Genomic DNA, 19,510 nt, shown 5'->3' with positions numbered 1-19,510 from the left:
ACCTAAATCAACACAACCTCACCACCACTGCAGCTTTTTAATAGAGTACTGTTTCTGATTTATACACCTGATTACCTACGTACAGTAAATAAAGATTGCCCTGCCATTAGAAACACACCTCTCCTATTCCCAATGCTTATTTTAATTATGTATTCATCACCCGTAGCAATGAGAGACACACTTTATTAATACCTTAGCTGTTATCTCACACCAATAAAGTAGAGTGCAAATTGCTGGAATGGTCACACTTAGTCACACAAAACAAAAGGTGTGGGTTGTCTTCCTGGTTCGGTGCTCACATTTCTGGCTTCACGTGCTGTGCTGCTGCAGAGGTGGAGATCACAGATCACGCAGTGTCTGGTGTGGTGTTTGGGAGGTGTAAGGTAGATGAGGGTATTGAAGATGAGGGTGACGAAGACAGATACAGTATGCTAAAGCCTTAAAAACAACATGCCTTGAACAACATGAAATTAGCTGCTCCAATTTATCTTTATATAATCTATGGTATCAGCAGCTGCACTATTTGTGTTTTAACAGCCACGCTGTGGTTTTTAATTGCTGCTGATTGGAACCACTAATATGAACATGCATATAACAGCAGGTATAAATACACAGCTGATACACAATACTGCTAATTAAGGAAATGTTGAACAAGAAACACAAACATTCGCACACACTCATAGACACTCCCACATACACGCTCCAGTGCAGTTGTCATGTATTGTCACATATACATACACACACACGCATAGGAATACTGTACATACAGTGCGTACACCCACTCACAGTTAAACATATACATACACAACACTGTCATCACACATAACACAATCATACTTCAATGCACACACACACACACATACACACAGCATATGCACACATGAAAACAAGGACACGCATATCCACATGCTTTCATAGCTCCTTGCTGGCGTGTGACAATCCTGTCAACAGCAGAGGCCGGTGGAGGAGGAAGAGGAGGACAGACAGGAGGAGGCTTGTGTTATGCTGAGTTCCCATTGGCTGTTGCCATAACAACAAGGGAGGGCCAAAGTCAGAGATTGGTGGAGGAGGAGTTCCAGGCTGATTATAAAAGCCATCTGAGCAGCAGTTTCTCTTCTCCTGAACTGTTTCCACTGCATCTCTTGTCTCTTTATTTAGTCTTTCCTGTTTTGTGGCCAGTTAGGCAGATTGCAGCGGTCAGAGGAGGACAGAGGGAGGGTTGAAGGGTGAGCTGTCAGAGGGACTCGTGGACAGGTCTGTCCATTTTCACCCCCCCGACCGCTTGTCTTCCTGAGCAGAGCCGTCTATCCATCACTCTGACAGAGCTGCCTGCGTCTTGTGGATATAACTGCACGACAGTGACACCTGGGAAGGCGAGGGAAACCTGAGTAGAGAGAGGCAGGACTCTGCCCCCCCTTCTCCAACCTCCCCCTTGTCTCCCCCCCACTGTATGTGGATGACCTCTGCTGTTCTGTAAGTAGCCCTGCTGCAGCCCCATCCACTCACATTTTTTCATTAAACAGAAGACATACGCACTCACAGGAAGGGTCAGGGGTCAGTGGAGGCAGACACACAGGTACATGTTGCTCACTTGAGGCTGAACTTGTGCTTGAGGAAGAACTTTGTTTATTATCTTTTATCAGAATTGGCTTACTGGATATCACAGGCAGTCTTCCTACACTCCACTGGAGATGACTAATGGGACACATTAGTTGTAACTTGCTCAGCTTTTGGGTTGAAGCTTTATCTACAAGTCACTTTTTTAATCATTTTTTAATCTTTTAATCTAATGAAATTTAGAGGTTACATCACAGTACAAAATGTCAGACTGGTGTGAAAGATATTGCAAAATTATCTTTTAAGGGGAGAAAGCTCATTATGTGTGGAGATATTGAATGGGAGGCACAAATATACGGTTATAACATATTTGTGTGTATGTATACTATTATCTGTCATTATATAATGTGCAGCAAGTGCAACGGTGTGATCTCAAGATAGATGAGGCTGAATTTGTAAAGTTCAGTTTATAGTTATAATATCTGCACTGTATAGTTTTTCTTTCTCTGTTGCTTCTGTTTGATGCCCACCTCAAAAATAAGAACATCTAAGGACACCTGAACCCACCACTCCCGCCCCCAACCGACCACTCACTCACTCATCCACCTCTCTGCTCTGTGATGAGCCTCATGCATTAGTACTCATATGTAAACTGACACTGGCATAGTAGTGCAGGAGAGGCCACTCCAAATACACAGAAGTCCGTCCATAACCACTGTACACACTATGCTGTTTACCTAAGGGCCTGTGGGTGTAATTTGGTGTCTGGCGTGTGTGAGTGAGTGAGTGAGTGTGTGTGTGTGTGTGTGTGTGTGTGAGTGAGTGAGTGTGTTTGCAGTGTACACACACAAAACTAGTTCCCTTTTCCATATCATTGTCATGCGTCACTGAATCACACAAAGTTACACTTCTGAAGGTGTTATACGTTGAGAAGAAGTCTGACTAATTTGGTTATTGTTATTGTAATAATGCGTACTTTGAGATAATATGTTGGTTATACAGGTTTATTCTGAATAAAGTCTCATTTTGATGCAGCTATGATGTGACAATAACATCACTTAACCTCTTCTTTAAACAATTATTGTCCAGGTTTAGCAGGTTAAGTTGTCATATTTGTATTATAGTGTATGTAATCAACAGCCACCAAAGACACATTTGTAGGGTTCTCCTTGTAAGACGAGTCAGCTGGGAAACACAGTTTTCAACCCACTCGCAGAGTAAACATTAATTATCCGGCTAGCCAGCTGCAACCATATCTGCTAGCGATAGTTGTCCTTTCATCTATCAAATCTGTTGGTCACCCTCTCGAAATGAGAAACTGCTTTGATTAACTTCTGGGAAATCTACTGTTTGATCAATTTTGGGTGGTGAATATTTCACATTATCATTGTAAACTGTAATTATAGCAAAATTAGGAGTTATATCGAATAAGAATGATTAGATAAATATCATGAATCTTGTAGTATTCAAAACTAAAGTGTGACTAGGACTGGCAGCAGTGTAGAGGGTTATATCAAATGTTGTATTGAAGTAAAATACAGTATAACTCTGTGCAACATAGTATATGTACTTTAAGATTAATATAAACCAAGGCTGATGAAATATGCCTTCCACTGATATCATTCCGCTAAACGTTTCCCTTGTTTGTTCAGTCTTTGTCTTCATTTTGGTTTTCCACTCAGTCATTAACGTAATTCCAGGCAGCATCACGACACCAACAGAGTCCTTGCGTCCTGTACTGTTTACGTTGTTTTAACCATTATCTCTTTACCTCTGAAAATGGCTGTAACTGTAATTTGGAGTCCAAAGTAGCAATCTTTTGCCTTAGCATGCTGCAGCTGAGGCACAATAGTAATGTTTACATAAGCAGCTTATTACTGGGTCCCTGATTCATCACACAGCCCCGGGCCCACTCAGCCATGATAATGTGAAGATAGACCCTACCATATTCGACAATAGCTACTAAACACCGCTCACAGATGAACAAACACGTGGAAACGTTTGGTCAAACATACCAAATGGAAGGTAGTTTGCGTTTCACACAGCGCCAAGCCAATCTACTGGCTTCTGTGATGGCACAATGAATGGTTTAATGCTTCAGTTTAATGCTATTTGAGAAAATAAACCCATCATCTCTGTAACCTGAGACTCCATGGATCCTTCCTATCTGTGTACATCATATAACAGAGACTGTATTCTAGCAGTGGCGACTGTTTTGCAAACAACACAGAAGATGACTATGAGACTACAGCTATTAGATATGTTGGCTCAGTTATTGCTTTAGTGTTTTGGGTTTAGAGAGATAATTGACTGGCTGTATTTGCAAGCATGAATGTGCTGTTTGCATACTGACATAACAGGATTTCTAGGTAATGCAGTGTTTCACTTGGAGCCATTTTGAGATGTCAACATGCAACACTGCCAGTTGTACCTATGAGAGCTGTGTAAGAATGATCAACACTGCTCCTCAGGGTCTTCTTGTTGCTTTCCACCCTCTACTGTTAAATGGCAACAGCAAGCAAAGACGGTTCTCTATGACCACATTATTACAGACATTTCTCAGTAGGTGAGTGCACTGTTGAATAAACTGGAATAAAAGCACAGCGCAGTGCACCATTGACATGTACATTGGAATATCTATCTATGTCTATCTATATATCTTGCAGGTTCCTTCTTCACTGTCTTTGTTGTCGTCACCACCACTAACTAGCAATCAGAAGAATAACAGGAAACTGACAAGAATAATGCATATCTCATTGCATGTGTGCATGGAACAAAATGGGCAAAATTCCTCCATAGGCTACTAGGGCTAAACTCTCTTTGAGTTGAGTTCATAATGGCTATGAATGTCATGGCTACAAGTTCAGGGTGCCTAAATATCCTACATATGAACTAAAGTACTACTAATAATAAAAGTCACTCAAATTTTACATTAAAACGGTCATATTACAAGGGTTTTTTGTATTATTTTCTTGGTTTAAAACCCCCTAGTCACAGCTGTACAGGCCATGGATGCAGCCCCTCTATCTCACCCTGAAACTGGCTGGTTTGTGTTTGCTCAATGTCCCTTTCTTTTGATTTGCTGACAGTTTTCTGAGTGATGTTTGCCCAGGCCAACCACAGGAATGGTAATGGCCGAAGAAAAAAAGGGCTCTGGATAATAATAACTGGTAAATTGAGAATTAAAGCACATTAAAAACACTAAAAATGACCTGAGTGCTGCTGCGCATGCTTCCCTAATTTACGCCCAATGCACTTGTAAATCTTTTCACAGGTGGGTGGACAATGCATTCACTGCCAAGCTATCCAGCTAATTTAAAATTATCCACTCTATCTGAGGCAGCCAGTGCTTTATAAAGAATTATGCTGTTTTTTATGGCACACTGGTCAAACACAAATGTTGTGGCAGGCACTGTCTGCCAGAGAGAAGCTGCTTGATGATTATTTGAGCACCCTGAGGTCCGGGGTATGCTTCTCTGGGCAGGAGAGTAGCCAGTGTGTTGACTTTTAACTGTCATGCTCAGTGGTGTGTTCAGCCACTTTACGTAATTGCAGGCCTCTTTCTCCCAAGTTGCTAGTCCGGTGCTGCAGCTGTGATGGTTTACAAGAGGCTGGCTTGCACACTGACACAAACAGAAGCCACCTTGGGAAATGTATAATGTGATGTGTGCGTGTTGTGAAGTAAGCCATGAGTCAAAAACCTGAGGGAAAAGTCCAAACAACCAACACATCAGAATAAACACACAGATAAAATGAAACAAAGCCAATGTGACAGATGTACAGGTCTAAAACATTGTTTTAGGCATTGATGTTTGTGGCATTAAACTGACAAATGTTTTTAATTGCACTTTTGAGTCATGTGTAACTAATTTAATGCTCTTGGTTTGTTCTGGCTGCTTAGTCAAATAACTGATGATTAATTTGGTACATGTATCTTTTAACCGTGTAAGAAAGTAATCTAATAAGATCACTAATGGAATTAGCAAATGAAGACATCATGAGGTTTAGCATTGTTAGCCAGCCAGCAGTTAAACAGGCCAGGGCTAGGGCACAGTACCTATTTGATAAAAGTCCATAATCATGTCTGAGATGCAAAAAAATGTAGCAATCACCCAGGGTTGCTGTACACATATGTATATATATTATGGGTGTCAAGATTAACTATTACATCACCATCAATACACAACCACATATCTAAAACTAAACCTGGTAGACATTTGTCAAATGTCCTTTCCTGCTAGCTATCTAGCTATGTCACAAAGTGTACATTTAATATGTGAAATGGTGCTAATGGTAAGCTACTAACAGGAACAATCAATCCAAGGCAAGCAATGCTAACATTACTTATAACAGCAATATGAAAGCATTCTCCACTTAACTTCAACCAGTCAAAAGCAATAACTGAAGCTACAAGCTGTTTTATTTACATGGACTAATATGGTATTGTTGGACATTTCTAATTTAGTGAAACAAGTATATTCTCCTTGTTGATGTAGCAGCTATTTCTGATTCAGTACTTGAAATAAAACTTAATTAGTTGTATCAGCTTTGCATCATGTTGCAAATTGAACAGTTTTGGTATTGCGTTGTAGATCATGTGTCTAAAGATACATGAAATCATCAAAGGGGGAAAGATACACACCTTTGGTACACATGCATTCCACTGAAGCTTTTATCTGGCTGCTGCAATACATATCAAGGGAACAATGTGTTTTCGGAGTGATGTCATCAAGAGTGGTACACTCACAGTGTGACTGCTAAGCTCTATGTAGGTCCACAAACATAGACACTTCTACCATTCAGTGTTTGCAAGGAATAAAGTGAAACTCGGCTTACTTTCAGGTGTGGATTTGCTGTTCCAAAAGCTCCGACTGAATGTATTCATTTTTCTTGTCGGGAAGCTCCTCAATCTGATTTTACAGCATGCCCTTTTGGCCTTGCTTGAGTAATTTCATGCTTTCAGCCACAATAAACAGACGTCTATTAGACTGAGCCTGTCTGAGGATGATAACAGTCTGTTTTGCTGCTTTCTCCTCAAAGGAGAAATCCCTTGTACTCTGTCTCTCTCCTCTTTGAATCACTATCTCTTTCTTCTGTCCTTCTTCGCCCCTGACCTTTTCCCTCAACTACCCCTGCTTTCCACATCCCTAGAGCACAATTTGCCTTTTTTGATTGTTTGGGGGGGTTTTTTGGCTCGTGCCTAGCATTACGTATTAACATACCTTAAGGTTGTGTGTGTTTTGGTAGGTTGGGTTCAGGTGGTGACAGAGAGAGAAAAGTAGACATTTTCAGTATCAATAAACCAATGCCACATCAAACAAGTAAACATACTGCATATTCTTACCCACTTAATGTGACTTCCTACACATATAATAGTCAGCCCAGTTTTAGGCTTCATCCTGGAGCTTTAACCTATCCAGGTGATTTTGTGTCAATCAGCTGCCTCTTAAGTTATCACCAGAAAACCTGAGGCTACATCTGAGACAGCAGGAAGATCTGTCATGAAGTCACATTTGTTCTGCTGTTTTTGCCTTTAAACACATATAAGGTGCTGCTATATGAACATAGACAGTAGTATGTGTGGATGCAGTAATGGTAAATATATGTTTCCCAGTTCTAATAAAGTGTTAATCTTCAGAAACCCGTTTCCTGTTAAGCAAGTTTCAATTTAAACTTCATCTTTGGTGTTAAGTTCTTATGCGCATGGTGCTCTTTCATGAAGCATGATGGCTATTGCTAGCCACAAATAAACAAATACTCAGAAACTGACTGTTTACAATAGTTTGCACTGGTACACTAGTTCTCCAACCCTGTTAATGAGATTTGTGTTGATCTTTAGCTCTTTCATGTGTTTCGTAGCAATATAAAAGGTACAGTGTATGACCATGTCCTCCAATGTAACTGAGGGTCATTTTGAGAGTATTCTCAGTCAGAGCAATCTCCATATTTTCATTTGGTGTTGAGCTCTGCCAGGGTTGTGCCTCATGACTGTTTGTGATTTTCAGACAGAATCTGCTGCCAAGCATTCCAAAGTTTGGATAACATTTAGATACTGCAGAAAAAGTCTAAACATGATGATTATGTGAAAAGATGTTAAGTTTTAAGAAGTGAGGTCATGAAAAATGTTTAAGCAAATTTATGTCTATCATCCATGATGGATATGCAAGTTATTCCTGTGAAGTGGAAGTTGCACTGATTCCCTGATTCACCATGTCTGTGAAAAGAAAGGGTGCAAGGGTTGCACCAAGCAATGATATTTCCTTTCTCTGAGTGCCTCAAACACACTGGCACCCTAGGCATTTGCTTTTCGTTGACCTTGAGTGTGCACTGGAGGGTTTGTAGTCGAGTGTGAAGAGGAAGCTTCTTTTGTGTTGAGAGTGCATCAATGGTCCAGGTGAAGGCGTTCAAGTATGTTGGGTTAATTTGTTTGATGTAGGGGTGATCTATTTTCTGAACTTCACATATGGTCATGAGCCCTTGGGTAGAGACCAAAAGAACTAACCCTTGGAACCAAACAGTTTAAAGTTTTCCTAACATGGCCTCAAAATTAGAAACAGGGTGAGGAACCTGGGGTAGAACCGCTGCTCTTTTGCGCCAAAAGAGGCCAGTTGAGGTGGGTCAGCAACTGATTAGGATTCTTCCCCATGGAAGTTTTCCAGGCACATTGAAGAGGGAGGAAACACTTGGTTTGACCAGGAACATGCTGGAGGGGATCAGGATCCCCCCAGGAGAGGAGGCTAGAAAGAAAGCTGTCTGGGATGCCTTGCTTAATCTGCTACCAACACAAGATGGACCTAGCCAATGAATGATTAGAGTTCATTCTTTTACATTCCAATTTCTACATTGGAATGCAAAATGTATAAATATTTGTTTTTTAAAGATTTCTTGCAAAAGTAACCTCTGTTTAAATGTTTATTAAATTGGTTTGTCTTCAAATGAAAAGATTTGTACACTAGTGTTCATAAAGGCTCTCAAGGGTCCTTCAACCCCCGTTTTGATCATCACTAGCTTAGTAAAGCAAACAAAACTGTTCTCATCAACAAACATATTGTTGTGTTATGTCATCTGGAGATAGGGTTGCCTATGAAAGTTGTTATGCTTGCACTGAAGAAAAAACCTCCAATTATGAGTGGCCAGTTGCACAGACTGTGGTAGCCTGAGCCTGTGATACAATAGGCCAGTCTGATGTTGACCCCAGCAGTGTTGTTATTCCCTGGATACAGAAGGGCTAATGTTCACATGGGGGCAGGGGGTGACATGAAGACAGACAGGGAGAAAGACAGAGGGATTTATTGTTGCTGTCAACACTGTTGTCAAGAAAGCTGCAAGTGACACCTTCATCATTAAACCTCCTCCAAAGAGATTCTGTAAAAAAAACAATCTACGAGAGGTGAGTTGGATGAAGAGAGAAGAAAAATAACAGATAAAAAAATATGAAGAGAAAGACAGTAGTGTGAGACAAACAGAGTATGATGTATAGCCATAAAACCGAGCCAATAAGGCTGTGATTGTTGTCTGTTGAGGCACGACTCCAAGAAATGATGGGATGGGAGGAAACAAAAGGTCATCTTTATTATGGCTTCAGCCTGGAGACAAAGAGAAGTGGAGGACATGACATCATATTTCTAACTACACGGTTTGTGTAACTTGTCATAAAGATGTCGAGCAAGAGTATGCTGGATTTTTTCACAACTGATTTGAGGGACAGGGGCTCAAGCATAAGCTCAAGGTTGGCTACTGTTGCCTACAACACTGCGTCAGCACAGAGACCTGTCTGGTAGAATTGATTATCGCTGTGGGAAAAGAAGGAGAAAAACACTCTGGGCTGCTTTCTATCTCTTAAACCAATCACTCTTGTCACAGACGGTGCTTAAACCAAGTCTCTGTGGCCTTTTAAGAACAGTGTTCAGGGTGAAACTGGTTTTCACTGCAGCATGAAGGAAGTTAAAGGGGAGGGAGGTTAGTATATCCCCACTTCCTATTATTTCAGACCATACTGTTTAAGGCAACAATTAGACTGTTGAGAGAGTCTATTGAAGCTTTGTTTGGAGTTCAGGAAAATAAAAATCTGGCTGGTATCTGACCCAACTACATACTGTAAAGCTCTGTGTATTATGGGCTAAACACAGACATGACCATCATGGTGCTTTGGTTTGTTTGGCCTTTGCTGAGCTAAACTTCTGCCATAAATATTTATAATAATTTGTAATATTTATGAAGAACAGATCAAATGAGTATGTGGAAGGTGTTGTTTGTAATGATGAAACTCACATCTTCCCACTTTGAAGTCCTATGCAACCCAATAAAGTGTTTTAGCTTCTTTAACATTATGATAATCTAATGTTACACAAAGGTAAACCTTAGAACAGTTCATGTACTATTTCAGTTTGTCCAACCTGGTCCCAACCAGACTCTTTTGTAGGCTTAAATCTACCTTCAGTTTATATCTTTGAATACTAGTTGAGCAAAAGGGAAAATATTTCTCTCCTGATTCTCAGTTGATATGAAACAAAATTGTTGACACATTTACAGCTGTTTTTAACTCTATGTCAAAGTTGCCAAAAAGGAGATTTCCCTCTTATGTTCTATGTCAACACAGCAAATAGTACAGGAAAACCACATAAAACCACAAAGTCAAGATCTAGATTTAGGCAGAGAAGAAACCCTGAACAGCGTTTTTTCTGAGATCTTACAAATAGGTTTAACAACAAGTTTTAAAAAGTCTTTAGTAATGCTACTTTTAAGCCATGATAGCAGTGTGGCTCTATTCAAACCTTTATTTAAACTCGAAGAAACATTGAGGTTGCCTTCATTTACAATGATGTTAATAAAAATCAGTTAAAGCAGTTGAAACAGGGAGGTTAGTGATGAGCGTTTTAAACTGTTCATAGGTTGATAGGCTATTGATTTTTAGTGTGTTGAAAGTCAATCCAGGTATTTGGTGCACTTAAGGAAAAGGTCGATATTCCGTTGAAATTCAGTCCGTGCTTTTGGGACCTTAGGTATAAGCCAGTCGTGTGCAAGTTCATCATTGATAGGTATGGTGGTAATTTACCAACCAGGGCTTAAGTACCAATGATAATTACACCGTTCTGCTTAGGAAGACCAAACCGGTTTGTCATACAATACACAATGATGTCTACCATAATTATGGACAGTAATAAATCTTAGAGCAGAATGGTAGACTGAGTCGAGAGGTTTAAAATACTCCCCTGTATCTCAACATATATTTACATACTGCCTGGAAATTTGTACAGACACTTGTCCCCAGAGGGTGAACCCATTGTGGTGAACCCCCTGACTTTTCCTTTAGCAGCAACATAAGGTTCCCATTTTTGATGAGATATTCACGTCCCCCTCAGGATGAAGTCATCCTTTAAGTGTATCAACACCCAAGTATGCCCTGTTTATATAACTTCCGCGTTTTGCAGTGGATTTCTCCAAAAAACACTTCACTCCTACAAACATTTGTATTATCTCCATTATAAATGTATTGTTGTTGGTGCGGGGCTAGATAATAGCTGTTAAAATTGGATTAGCTTCATTACAGACTATACTCACCAGCTGTTAAACAGTGATTCTCTCCAATCTGGTCTCTGTGAAGCAGCACTGACATTACCATTCAACTCCTTTAGGGAAAATGTGTGTGCGGGTGCGTGTGTGTATTTGCATGTGTGCACGCATAGTCGTACAAGCACTGTTGTTGTTGCTTTTTTTCAGTCCATATGAGCTACTGGAGCACACAGTAATGTAACCCCAGGCCCAAGGTCAGTTTGAGAGCACATGACCCAACACACAGATACACAGATGACACAGACAGATGTGTAAGTTTGTTTCTGTGTCTTTCTCATACACAGAAATGCACAGTCTGTCTGTTTAACAGCAAGGGGAATAGAAGCAGAATATGAGGAAAAAGAAAGAATGGAGCAAAGAGAGGAGTGCAGAGAAAAGCACGTGAGGATGATTTCCTCACATTAGTTGTATTGAATTCATTTCTGCTTTCTGTTCTCAGTCTTGTGTTTCATCTCAAGTGGTTTGAAAGAAGCTGCTCATTCTTTCTTAAATAAAGGTTGAAAAGCTTTTTTTTTATTATAAGTGTAAAAAGTTGGGAACATTGTGGAGGCTGAGCAAGACTTTTGTTTCAGAAAAATGCTTTATTATTGTTGAAATTCTTTCTTATCATCAACAGAAGTGGATAAAAGATATTATTTTTATCTGGTCTGGCATTACAAGCATTCGCTTATAAGAAGCTATTTCAGAATTACACAAACAAAGCCGGAGTGTGTTTTCTTTGTCGTAGTCTCTGTGTCTCATCTTTTTTTATTTCTGCATCTCCAAATAGCAGACCATGTGTACTCTCAAAGTCACCTCTCTTTCCACATCTTTGTCGTTGCCTCCTCCCTCTTGACCCTCCCGGAGATCACAGCTTGTGTTGGCAGCCTGTCCAGCTGTCAGGAGCAGGAAGCCGCCGCGCCAGGTTTCACTGGACAAAGGCAGCGGTCGGATGGAGCTGAGGTCTCACTGTTAGTGGGCTAATGGTCGGTCCTGACACTGTGCCAGAGCTGCTTTTCATTTGCCTCTCAGGGTCGTTCATTCATTCAGTCTCGACACACTGGACACAATGAACAGAAAGTGAAAGAGAGAGCGAGTCCAAAAATCGGCGCCAGAGGGTTTGAATCTGAGTGTGTGCACGTGTGAACACATCACCCAGCGTGACTCACAGTTGTGCATCTTCATGCCAGTGTTGTATGCCCCATGTGTGGATGGACTGTTTTTCTGATGACTGTGCCTACTGACCTGTAAAAAAAAACCACACATGAAGCCCATTTTTAAAAGGCGCACACATTTTCCATCAGCTGGCTCCGTTCTAAATGAGTACACATGAACAGACTTGGGTCAATGGACCTCTGTAATATGGCTTCTTACTGAATCAAACACACCCCCCTTAACCCTCTGAGCCAATTACCACTGCACTGCTTTAGTGGATGTGGTCACTGTTAATTGTACTTAAGACATAGCTTGCATTACTTGATATTTTGGCCACTTGGGGGCAGGCATACCATCATCTTTTAAGTTGACACAGATACAATTTTAGCAAACAATGGCTCATACATCCAGATAAACATTAGCATTTATTTGACGTCAGGTTTCTGAACACCCTACAAAACTTAATCCAATATATTCACTCTCATTCTAGCTCTGTTTTTGGTCTCCACCAGCGCTTGAGGGAAATATCAGGCTCTTAAGCTGCTAGAGCAGGGGTGTCAAATATATATATAATATATATAATTTTTTGTCTAGAAGTAGGTGTAAATAATTATTTAAATCATTTGGTTCTATTCACTCACTTTCATTAAAAACTACCTCGCGAGTGCCCTCTAGGTGAATTACAGCTTATTTCGGTACAATGGCATTAATAGGAAGTGAACAGGGTCTCCGTAGAACTAACTGAAAAAGGATGAGAGCTGTGAATCAAATCAAATCAATTGCGGCCTGTAAAAAACAAAACAATGACATGAAAGATGTTCTAATGCTCCATATGGATCTGCAAACCTTTCACATTACACATATTCAATTGACCTATACAGAAATATTGATTAGTGCAGGTTTAATTGACACAGTGTACTGGAAAAGGGTGTTGGATACTCACTGTATGGTTATAACAACTCCTCCAAAACAGAGACTGGCAAACATTAACTTTGGGCCATATATACACATAACTGGGTTTCAAACTGGATTTTTACATGTGTGCATTAAAAGACAACATTATTGCTTTGACAACAGAGTGGCAGGATTTAAGGAACTAAATTCCTATATTCAAGGTTGGACAACATCATACAGACACTAAGTAGCCTCTAGAAGTCTAAAGTCTGTTTCCACTGCTGAAGATGTGACTTTAAAAAAAACACACCACTGAGCTATAAAAAACAGTCTTTCCTCTCTCTGGGCTGTCAGCCTGACTTCTCAGAGAAAAAAATGAAGCAATGTATTAGTAATACACCTAAAATAAATATGCCATGGTTCCAGAATATATCTGAGGGCGAAGGAATGATCTGATAACTGACCTGCTGCATGTGATCTGCTACTGGTTCATAGTAATCAGGTTATTACAGTGCATGCAAACATTTCCTGGAAACCCTGAGTTCTCAATAAACTGGTTTCTAATGAGCATGACTTACTGACCAAACATATTCATTCCCTACTCGAGAGCACCTTTACACACGCGATAGATATTTGCTGACTGTTAAAGTTAATGTTAGGAAAATGTTAAAGTTAGGAACCAGTCATCATGATGGTCAAAAGAAGAGATGCTGGGTTAAAGTTAGGGACAAATTGCAATACATGGTTAAAAGAAAAGAACATTACTCTAGATTTGTCTTCTACCCTTATGTTTGGTATGGTCTTTGCAAAAAGGGTTATCCTGAGAGAGTGGAAATCTGTCTCCCCTCCTTTCTTTAAAAAATGGCTGAATGACATGGTTTCCTGTCTATATCTTAAAGAAATTTGATTGGACTTTACTGTACTGTGTTGCATTGCATTGTAGTATGCTGTGATCTACCAGGTTCTTTTTTAAGAAAAGAAAAGAACGTTGACTATCCATAGAAAACTGGAAACAAACTAATCACAATGTTATGCTATTATTCTGATTTACAAGAGTCATAATTTGCAGATAACGTTGATAAAGGTTGTTTTAGGCTGTCATTCTTCTTGTGAGGAAAGTCTCCAAACTTACAGAAGACATGACCTTAGTGTCCTTAGTCTGGAGATGCTTGTTTTAACCTTTTCCACAGTCTATTTTCCTTTCAAGATTATTTACTGGCTGCAGCCCTGTTAAAACAACTAACATTATACACAATTCATTTATTCAATGCTGAGAGTCTGTTCAGTTTTCGGTAAACACATCAAATGAGTTTGCGCGCCCTGTTATTACAGAAACTGGCATATGAATGGCCTGCTGTTCATTTCGGAGGTCGTCATGTAGAATGTATGAGAACAGAGATGAACGTTACGGCTCAACGGCCACAAACAGGAAAGATATAAACCCTCATGAAGATGCATGAGCGGGAGGGAGGGAGTGGGTGGTAGGGGGGCAGCTGAGGGAGACAAACAGAGATCAAAGAGGAGCAGGGATGAAATAAAATAAGAGGTGAGTAGGAACATGAAGTGCGCTCGTGTCCAGGGAGGATCCCAGCTACACACAAACTGAGAATTTGTTGGCACCTCGCTCGGAGCAGATGCGTTTATGAGCTTGTGTGTGTGTGTGTGTGAGAGAGAGAGAGAGAGAGAGTGTGTGTAGTCAGACAGTGTCACACAACCTAAAGACCAACTTCCTCCCTTTGATGGAGTAGCTCTGAGAATGATGCCAGATACTCCTGATTGGCTGTAAGCGCCCAGACCCTAAATTGTACCCTTCTCTAAACAGAGGAGTCTGACACACACACACACACACACACACACACACACACACACACACACACACACACACACACACACACACACACACACACACACACACACACACACACACACACACACACACACACACACACACACACACACACACACACACACAGAATTTTCTCACTCACGATCCATGCAATTAGATTGTTGAAGAGGGCAAATGAGGTAGCAGAGTGAATAAAGAGAGGCTCCCGATCAGAAGTAGGGGTCCGCTGCATTTATCCTGCGTCCTGTTCATAAAAGAGACTTTAGATCCAACTTCAAACACCAGGCTAGAGCTACGAAGTGGACTTTCAGTTGAGATTTTGTGAAGAGATGAGAGGCGAAGGGGAGATGAGAAAAACAAGGCAGGACAATAAACAGAGTATCATTTTGGAGAAGCTGAACTCAGCCGTCTCCTCTGGGTGACACTCTACAAACATGTTGCATCAGAGCTGTGAGTGCAGATAGGAAAACAAAAGTAGAAATCACTTTCAAAGATTCTCAGTGAACTGTGGACAAATTCTTGGTTATGACTTATGGCTTGAACTGTATACAAGACAAAATGTCAGCACCCTGGAAGTTGCTACACTTATTTGCAACACATTTTTGGGAATGAAGCTATTTTAGATATGAATATGAGTCTTGGGTTCTTACTTCACTCATCCATGGTTGCAAGGAAAGATTGTATTGGTTTTCCTTCCATATTAATATTTACATTCTAAATATTTAATTGAAGTTCTCATTCAGGAAAGCCTTGAGTATGTAGGTGAAGTGTTACACAAAAATAAGCTTAAAGAGGAAATCAGTAGGAACCTTGTTGTATTTTATTATAAGTCTCTATAGAACTTCTCTGAACATCACTTGTTCATAACAGTGTGTCTTCATAAGTGTCTGTAGATGGAGCTTTCTCCTGTGTGAGTTCAGCTATGACAGGATGATTTCTTTGCTCATAACTAACAGGTTCTTCTTCTGTTTATTCCAAACAAAGATGCAATTGGTAAAAATGTAATTGTACTGCAGGTTTAGACTAAGCATTGTGTTGCATTTGGTGCCTTATTCACTATATTTGTTAGTAAATGCTCTTGAAATGCTCCATATGGAACAGATAATACAGATACAACTTTTGGCTTTATTGGCAAAAGTACAGTTAACAGTTAAACATGTAGCCGATAAGACTAACTGATACTAGCCAGTGGTTTAACCACTGTTGTAGTGATATATGAACATTTTTATTACACTTTGACTGATTTTATGTTGCTGCTGTTCAACCTGCATATGAAACATGACGTCCCTCCTCTTCCACTACCATATAAGACTCTTCGCCAACTTGTTGAGGTTCTTTAGGCTTGTGGTATGTCACTGCTGCTGATGCTCTACAAGCAGATATGCTCCACTGATATATACCTCTTCTCACATTAAACTAATACAAAACAAATTAAAACAAAAAAAATTACATATGATATAATGCCCACCGCTATATTGCTAATGTCCAAGGCCACGCTTGATGTTTGCTGTCAGTTCATCACATCTTTGACTGGTATCTACAGTAAGTCCTTATGATACCATTGCATTAAAAGTTTTACACATTGCCTGCCGATGGAAAATGGCATATCTACCAGATATGCTTTAGGGGACATTATTATGTGTTTATATATGTAACAATGTTGGATATCTCTGCTAAACATGGCCAAAGTCACAAAACTTTAGGATAAAGTATGTAGAAATGCTCCCTGCAAGTCAAAAGTCAGGGATTCAACCTGCCTTGAATGATTTGCTGATGTCAGCTTATTGCGCATGCCCCATAAACGGCCATCCATTCTGCAGCCTTTGTTGCTAATGGTTGTTGCTAAGGTTTTTCCATGTTTACATGAAACTAACCAATCAGAACAGTTCAAGCAGGAACTTTTTTTTTTTTACTGTAAATCATGCCAAGATTTCATAGAGCCCCAGAACATACATATACTGCATATAGACCTGTAAATGTGCATAACATTTGAAACAACTACCACCATCTTCCACTGAAAGATGCCACTCACGAGAGTCATACATATTTTATAAGTCACTCACATATGATAATAAACAGTGACATATGTCAAAAACAAACGATATGCTGGTGAGAAGTTGTATACGTCAGTGGACACATGCCTTCAGAACAAGAGTGGCCAAACGTCTGGATCACTGATGTGTAAAAATGGCCCTGATAGTGACTCGTATCATAACTGGAGCTGACCACAAACACAAAGCAATACAAATAAGCAACTTTGAGTTAAGCATTTAACAAATATTGTAAATCAGTGTGGTGTGAAATTATAGAATGTCACATTTCAAAGTGCAAAAGGTTTCATTCAAAGGAGTCATACTCCCTACATTTGGTCATACTACCTTACAGTTTATGGCCATACTACCTTAAAAGGAAATGTTATATTTTAACATAAGGTGGTATGATCACTCAGTGGAAATCCTACTGATGCATGAACATGAGTGTAGGGCACAAGATGAGCAGTGGAAATGAAACATGTGAGACAGAAATGAACAGCGAGCAGCAAGTGGGAAACTAAAACACAGCACTCAAAAAGGCTTTTTTATATCCTCAGTAGTATTTTTAATGTGTGAGAGGTGACTCATCAACTCATGTATACAAATCTCAACTATCCTTATAAAATGACACCCGTGTGATTGCAAGGTGATGCTAATAGTAATGTAGGTGATGCTAATAGGAAGATGAGACGATGTTATGGTAGCAAGATGGTGAATTAAGTGAAGGAACAGAAAGATGATCCTGTGATGTCTGTTTTCTGGTGGGTTTTTTTTTCCAGGATGAGAAAGATATTAATAGCGTGATGCAGCAACTGCAACAGTTACAAGATGTTCCTGTCTATTAAATCATAAAACCAGAACACTTAATTAACTGAAAACACTGAATGAGAAAAAGCCATGGGCGTAGGAAGCATTGAAAATGTGGGTCTGAGAATGTAACAGGGGGGTCTTGGGGTCCTCCTCAGTAGATAACAATTTTCTGTATTCTGCTGCCTTTTAACATGTGGTTTGATTCTTTTATAGCTATACTAGCATGGGTACATTCTGTAATTTCATTTAGAGGAAGTGTTTGGACCCGGATTACATATTTGAAGATATTAAAAAGCTAATAGTGCAAAAAATTATTTTAATAATAACCACTCATTGTTATTTTTATGCTGAGGCTCTCTTGATACTTGCATGCAGTCTCTGTTAAATGAATTTCATTAATGTGATCAAATCAGTGGATCAAATGACAAGGACTGTTGTCAGTGTCTTTATGCTTTCTCCAATAAACTACAATCATCTTCAAATCATTTATACTCCTGTGAAGAATCACAGGACCTGAGGCCTCTGTCTCAAAGCTGCATTATGTTAACACACACATAACACTACTATACCAGAAGCACTCCACATAAATATTTAAGGCAACGTTTTATGACAAATGGCATCAATATAACAAACATCTTCCACCATTCATGAAAGGAAATAGCCTTGAATTGGTAAGTAGTGTAGGTCAGAGGAGTATGTGTGAGCAAATCCATTAAATTAGCTGCATAACATAAAATACATATTAGTAAATAATATTGACATGAATGTGACAGTTAATTACCAACAATGACTTAACCCTCACATACTGTTCATATTATGACCCAGCACTAATTACACTATAATCAGTGCCTACAAATGTATGTTTGTTCATGTTTTCTTCAGATTTGACACTATTATAGTGAAGTTATATTATGCTTTTATGTAATCTACTATGAGAACTTGACAGTCATAGTAATTTCTGATATTGTACTGAAAGTGAAGGAAGCAATAACATTTGAATGGTAGGCTTCACAAAAACCTTTAACACCTTCTATGTGCAAAAATGTATACCAGCTGTATAAAAATAAAGAATATTTCCATTTTTCTGGCTTAAAGAATGTCATTTATATGTTTTTTTAAATTGTTTTCAAGTGTCAAAATGGATCAAATTTGAAAAAAACATTTTGCTGTTTTTTATTTAATACATTTCATAACCTCACAGATGCCCAGTTGTATCCACTAATGTAATGGTGGAACTGCAGTAACAGTTAAAAGATTTAAAGATAATAAAAAATACAAGCTTACAGTTATAGCTGCTTAATGCCTCCTTCCCTCCTTTATGGTTTTGTTCATCTGTCCCCTTCATTCATTTCTGTTTCCTTTTTTTACTTCACTTTTTCCTTCTTTATCTCTTCATTTCATTCTCTTAAGAAGACAGACACATAATGGTGAAGGTCATTTTTACTATACATCATAACACTGCAAACCGTCCTCCTCAGTAATATAACAAACCAAACTATACAGGAGCCTACACTGAAGTCTTTATACTGCTGATTTTTGCTGGAGTGGATTATACGTCTCTTTTACACCACTGTGTCAACCACTTATGTTTATTTGTACTCCTTTATGAAACATTCTGCAGATACCCACTAGCTACAGTATATAGCTTTACCCTGCGGTGACA

General features: G+C 39.4%; 1 protein-coding gene across 1 annotated transcript in view; it reads left to right on the top strand.

Annotated features, from left to right (window-relative positions):
• Positions 1 to 1,141: 1,141 nt before the first annotated feature.
• cdk18 (cyclin dependent kinase 18) overlaps positions 1,142 to 19,510 on the top strand; it is a 59,288-nt gene continuing 40,919 nt past the window's right edge. The window contains exon 1 of the mRNA XM_062416210.1: positions 1,142 to 1,473. The gene's annotated coding sequence lies outside the window, so the exon portion shown is untranslated. The remainder of the gene's footprint in view (positions 1,474 to 19,510) is intronic.

The sequence above is a fragment of the Scomber scombrus genome, chromosome 3 (genome assembly GCF_963691925.1).
Source record: "Scomber scombrus chromosome 3, fScoSco1.1, whole genome shotgun sequence".
Classification (NCBI taxonomy): domain Eukaryota; kingdom Metazoa; phylum Chordata; class Actinopteri; order Scombriformes; family Scombridae; genus Scomber; species Scomber scombrus.
Note: the sequence above shows the minus strand (reverse complement) of the source record. Positions and strands in the feature narration are given on the sequence as shown.